Source organism: Pezoporus wallicus, unplaced genomic scaffold, assembly GCF_028554395.1.
Source record: "Pezoporus wallicus isolate ANWC-B61680 ecotype Strahan unplaced genomic scaffold, APGP_CSIRO_Pwel_v1 contig_8542, whole genome shotgun sequence".
Classification (NCBI taxonomy): domain Eukaryota; kingdom Metazoa; phylum Chordata; class Aves; order Psittaciformes; family Psittacidae; genus Pezoporus; species Pezoporus wallicus.
The window spans coordinates 5,416,786-5,422,816 of record NW_026640148.1 but is presented as its reverse complement, the minus strand read 5'-3'; positions in this window follow the sequence as shown (position 1 = coordinate 5,422,816).

Below are 6,031 nucleotides of genomic sequence, written 5' to 3'. Positions count from 1 at the left end.
CATTTCCACGCCTCGCCCGGCGGTCCCTCAGAGCCCTGCTCTGGAAAGTGGGGCGGGCCGGGCCGGGCTTTTTTCACCGTCCGGAACGCTGCTGGATACCGTTGTTGCATTGGGATTCCAGCTCCAGCCTGCTCCTGTCTGTAAAAGAACTGACTGCATCCAACGCCTCTGAACGGTAACTTTGTTCCTCTGTGATCACTAGGAGAAGCAGTTTGCTTCAGCAAAGCTTGCTTTGTCTTTTTGCATTGTAGCCTGCCTAAGCACAATCCTGTAGGCCAAGGGAAGGTATGTGGGTTCCTGGAACTGTGAAACAAAGAGGAACAAGGAACTTTTGCGGTCGGAAGTTGGGGTTCGTCTTCGTCTCAATCCTATGAATACGTAAAAGGGTTGACTATAAGGAACTTTGTACCCGTAAGTGAGTATGCGGGGTGTGAACGCATGCCCCCAGCGTTGTAAATAAACTTTAGCTCCACTGACTTTGTCCCCAGTTAAATGTATCTAGATGTAAGCGCGTTTCTCACACTCTGCACAGGAGTAACAGTAACTAAATTACCCTCTGTGGCTGCTTTCTCTCCAAAAAATAAAAAAATCATATTTCTAAAATATATATGTTTAAAAATCTGACAAAACCACTTTTGCATAAAAGATGGACTTCACCAGCCATCAATCACAAAATGCATTTTTTTCCTAGCAGTTCTGAACACAGTGACATTACAGCTTACAAACCTAACCAGCAAGTTGAATATTTCAAACTTGTTCTAGAAAGCTCAAGCAGCAGTACTGACAATCTGAAAAAAAATCATAATAAAATGCTTAGACAACAAAAAAATACTAAATACCTCACATTTTGCTCATACCTTCACTACACTCCCCATGTATTTCAGTGTTATGTCCATTGGTAGTTTGTCCAGGAGGTTGTATTGTGTAATTTAAAAGTATTAATATACTTTAAAATCTGTTTTAAATGTAAGCTGTTACATCTAGTAAATTAGGGCGATCATCTAATTTCAGAAAACACTAGTGGTGTGTGCCATTTACATTAGAAAACCTACACTTCTGTCTGTAAGGCTCCTCAGAGTTTGGATTTCAGACAGAAAGGAAGCCACCTGTATTTACAGAGCATCCATCCATGCACACCTCACAAACTGCAACTAAAAAGTTGCATGTGAAACACTTAGCAAGGCAAGGTAACACTTTTTCCATAAACCAGTTTACTGGAACAAATAAAAGCAGGCACCATTCCCTTAGCTAAACTGTTCCCTTAAACTGCTCCATCATCTGTCTTTTAAAAAATTCTTTCAATAAAAGAAACTCAGAAGAAAAACTAGACTGGAAATAGGCTGTATGCCAGTGAGAAGGGGAACAAGTCAAAGAACGGAAATTGACAGTAGCAGTGCAGTTAATTTCAGAGCACTGTATAAAGGCTAGTTGCTGCAACTGCTATTTCCTATTCTCCTATTTATATTTTACTTTAAAATAATTAGGTATGCCAACTACTTCCTTTATCTTTCGCAGAACCAGTTACCCCAATCTTTTCATTTCAGTGATACACTTTTAAGGGATACAGACAATAAAATTGGGATATGGAAGAGCCTGATGAGAATCACATAAGCCTTGGTTTAAATTTAGGGACTCTGCAGACATGGCCTATAATACCAAGAGCTTCCAACAACAGAGGAATGCCCCTTGGAAATGAAATAATACTCAACTAGAAATTAGCTAGTAGGTGTAGGAAACCATAGCAAAGAGATCCTAGCTGAGAAAACATATGATAGAATGACACACATGACAGAAGGAATTAACAGCCTTCTTAGTAGCAGTGTCCCTACAATATTCCTGTTGAAATCCACTTCAGTTCAACAGCACATGGTCTTCTTTTGTCCTCCCAGGGAGATGGTACCCAAAAGAATATGTTCAGCAAGGGACTATGAAGGATCTCAAGAGTTACAAGTAGCATCTACAAGAGAATCTATAAAACCTACCTTAACTACTGGAGAAGTAAAAGTAAGCTTAAGTTCCCATTAAAAGATCCTCAACTGAACCTTATATGCTCTATGCTATAGACTTGCAGATCTCTTGCTAGGGATCTGTCTGTGCCATAGCCTCAAATATGCCTGAAATAATTCTAATCTTGTAGAGTGAGCATTACTGATCTCTTCAAGGAAGTTACATAACTTTCCCTCTTCTCCTTGTCCTTACTTGCATCCTTTCCACTACCATTTGGTCTTTCTCAAGGCAACACTACATTTGATTCCATCTGCAGCCATATGGTCAGAAGGTAAGTGTAAAGTAGCTTGATGTCCTGGAATAAATCTCCTGATCATCCCTGCTTACTGTGGTTTGCCTTGCCCTGCTGAGGAGTTTTGGAGCTTGTGAACTGGATTCCTTTTAAATAAATACGAAACAGAAGATTCAGTCTGAGAAAGCAGCTAATATGCCCCAGCCATTAATTCAGTCCAACAGGACTGACAAGAATGAGCCTGGGGCAGAATTCAAACACACAAATATAGTGCATATGTTGAGTTCAACAGTCTTATGTGCTCTGTAGACCTGCTATACTGGAATCTCCTATCTGCTGATGTAGGTGAAGCTACAGAACTATGTTACTAGCACAGCAGCATTTCTTAGCTTGAGCTCTGCTCCATACTCACTGGTTAAGAGCAGTTGTTAAACTACTGGGTGTGCTAGGGAAGTGAATGGCAAGTTTTCTGTCAGCTCTGCTGTTTAAACATTGTTCTTTAGACAGATGCTGACATATGGCTTAACCACCATCCCAGTGACATGAATAACCATGTCAGTTGAGCAAGGCTAGGCAGGATAACCTGGTCTGTCTGTGGGTTAGAAGAACTGCATGAAGTAAGGTCTTCAAACGAGGCTAAGCATAAGTGAAATAATGGCTATAGTGTTGATTGCAGATACATAAAGAATGTATGGCTTACACCCTTCCAGTTTCAGCTACAGGCAGTAAGTTTCCCTAAACTTCCAAAACACATTTCCATCAGAAAAAAAAAAAAAGTTTAAATTAGAGATATAGGTACTTCATCTTTCTGGATGGCTTGTAGTATAAATACAAACAGTAGAGAAACATAATGGAAGCAGGTATCATGAGAATAACCAAGTCATTTCTACACCGTATTTTTGCTTCTTGTAGATGAATTTACTCCAGGTTTCCTCTACATATATAAGCATTGCCAGGCTGTTACTGTTTCTCTCTGCATATATCATTTGTAGTGGCAAAGTGAGGAAAGAGTCAACTAAAATACAGTTTAGTCACACTCTGCTCCTTAGTCAATGTCCTTTGTTTTTCCTCACAGTTCTTTTAAATATAAACCAAATAGATCATAGCCTCAGTTTTGGCTTTATTTGTCCAGACTGATTTAATTCTCTGTCTGAAGAGTAAGGCCTGTGATGAAGTCTCTGTGATTAAAGTGAAGATGTGCTCTTGAATCTCCATTGTAAGAATGGCTCCCTAACGGTCTCCCAGATGTACTGTAGCAATAACAATCATATCAGTTGCCTTCACGGGCTGGACATATGGTGCTTTCTTTTTTCCCTTCTGTAAGAAAATAAGGGGGATGATCTGGATAAGACCAGTATTACTGTGGCTCACAACTTACTTTGTTTCCTCCATTGTTATCTGGATGGTAGAAAGATTTTAAGATAGATTTAGCTTAGATAATGTCATTGGGAGATTACTGCCTGCAACTCGCCTTCCCTTCCCTGAATCCACATGCTGCATCACCGAGTGCTTATGTACTGTATTGTGTTATTAAAACAGCAGCTCAAGCATACACAGGATGAAATTCCACCTTGTGTCAGTGCCTCCGCTTTGATCTACTGAATTGGCATGTTACTTCTGCAACTTTGACCAAGTGTGATGAACTGTAAAGCAATAGCTAAAGTCATGGTATACACTGGGTACAAGAGTCAACATTTCTTCTACATTCTTGGCACTTGCCTCTGAAACCACATAAGAAATTATTAGAACAAGGATGCAAATGTAAGGACAGGTCTTGCTTCAGGCTATATAATCACATCTCATTAGCTTCACTACTGATTACTAGACTGGACAGCTTCTTAAATACATACACAGGACAATGGGATTTTTCCATCCCCTCTTGCACACATTTCACAGCCAGAGCATTATGTGCAGCAGAAGCACAGAAGCCGAGTTATGGCTGTCATTTGCCAAGACACTGCAAAAATGCATTGCTGATGTAAGTACAGGCACCCGTGTTTACCCAAGCAGGAGCTGCATGTGCTTTGCACTGCTGAAATTTCAGGCTCTTTTGCATAGTCCCCAGTTTTACCTTAAAAACTGTTCTCAAGAGGAATTCCAAAATCAAACTCCAGTAAGAACACTGAATGGTTAGGTAGCTCACCACCTACAGAATCCAAACAGTGAGTAAAGAAAATGAGTGGAGGCATGGGAGGAGACCAGTGGGCTGTATGATTGCACTTTAAGCACTGTATGGATTCTACACTGAACGGCAATTTGCCAATCAGCTGGCATGGATTTGAGTTCTGAACATCTCCTATAGTGTACATTGTTTCATTTCATATGCAGGGTACCTTAAAAAAATGACAAGTTATATGGTGGAATTCCAGTCATTATAGTCTCATTTATGGGAATACAACAAATTCTCAGAACAAATCTGGTGCTGCAGCTTTTCCAGAGATTGACTCCATAGTGTCACACCTGGCTCAAAATAAATTCTGTTTGTCAGTGACAGCAAATGGTTTTAGTTAAGCACAAGTGCACACCCAAGTAAACACCCTATGAAAAGAATATTCAGCAGGCTGTGAAATAATGATCAGCTCTGCAGTTCCCACTGGAGCATGAAAACCACTTTAAACATCCTTTACTTTCCATAGAACAGCAGTTGTTTCTGCTACACAGGCTACTAACAGCTATAACCAGCAACCTGGAAAATGTAAGGTTCTTATGCAGCACCTGACCCAGAAATATCCAGACACAGAAATCAATTCACCTTTGAAGTCTATGAGAGCAAGATATAAGTTACATAAATCCAGACTATATTCATAGTTCAACTCAACTATAACCTTCTCCTCAGATACAGCTGACAAAGTAATCTGCAAAAGGCAAAATGTTTATGGAAAGCTTCATAATGAACAGACTATTTTTGAGCTACAGGCAGCCAAACATTCGATAAAAATAATTTTAAAATCATAGTAATTTTTATATTGCCTCTAAATAAAATGTTATTTTGGAAAAAGACTGGAAACCAAACCAAAATATGCAAAGTTTCCAAAATATGATGGCAATTTTAAGTCACATGAATAATGTTCAAATTAAACCAAATAGGCCAAACGATGAAACAAGTTTTATACAAAGAGACTTCTTTTATCTAACACATAGCTTAGCGAAAACCCAAATCATTGCATGTTTTACAGTTAAAAGGACTGTGTAATATTACCACCACTGGGACTGGCACTGGTAATTGCTCCACTCTTTGCTGATATTTAGGAAAGTATATTTCTGCTAAAACTGCAACAAGATTATAATGATCTTTAAGGTCCCTTCCAACCCAAACCAGTCTATGAATATTTAAATTGAATTTGTAATGCTAGTACAGCAATATTTGAGGGTATTCGGATCAGTTTAACTAATTGCTAACATTACTGTTATTTACAAAAGTTTTGTAAATTTACAAACTGAACTTTCGCTTGCTGCAATTTCTTCATATTATCTGTTAACATAAATATGAAACATTTATATAGTAGAAATTTGAGGCATTTGCCTGTGTCTCTGCTTGACCTGCTGAATGCAGTGTTCCACAGTCGTGGAACAGTTCATCACGTTTGTATTCTCTATTTGATTCTTAATAATCCACCTTCCAGGACACTTACTCTTCAAACAAGCTGGGGAGTTTAATATTAGTCACTTTAGACTCTGTTCAAATGAGTATCAGTATTCAAATAACTGAATTTGGTAAAAGAATAAAGTTGGAATCAATTACTTATGCTGAGAAATCTCTCAAATAGCAATGCTTTCATAGGTTGTGTACAT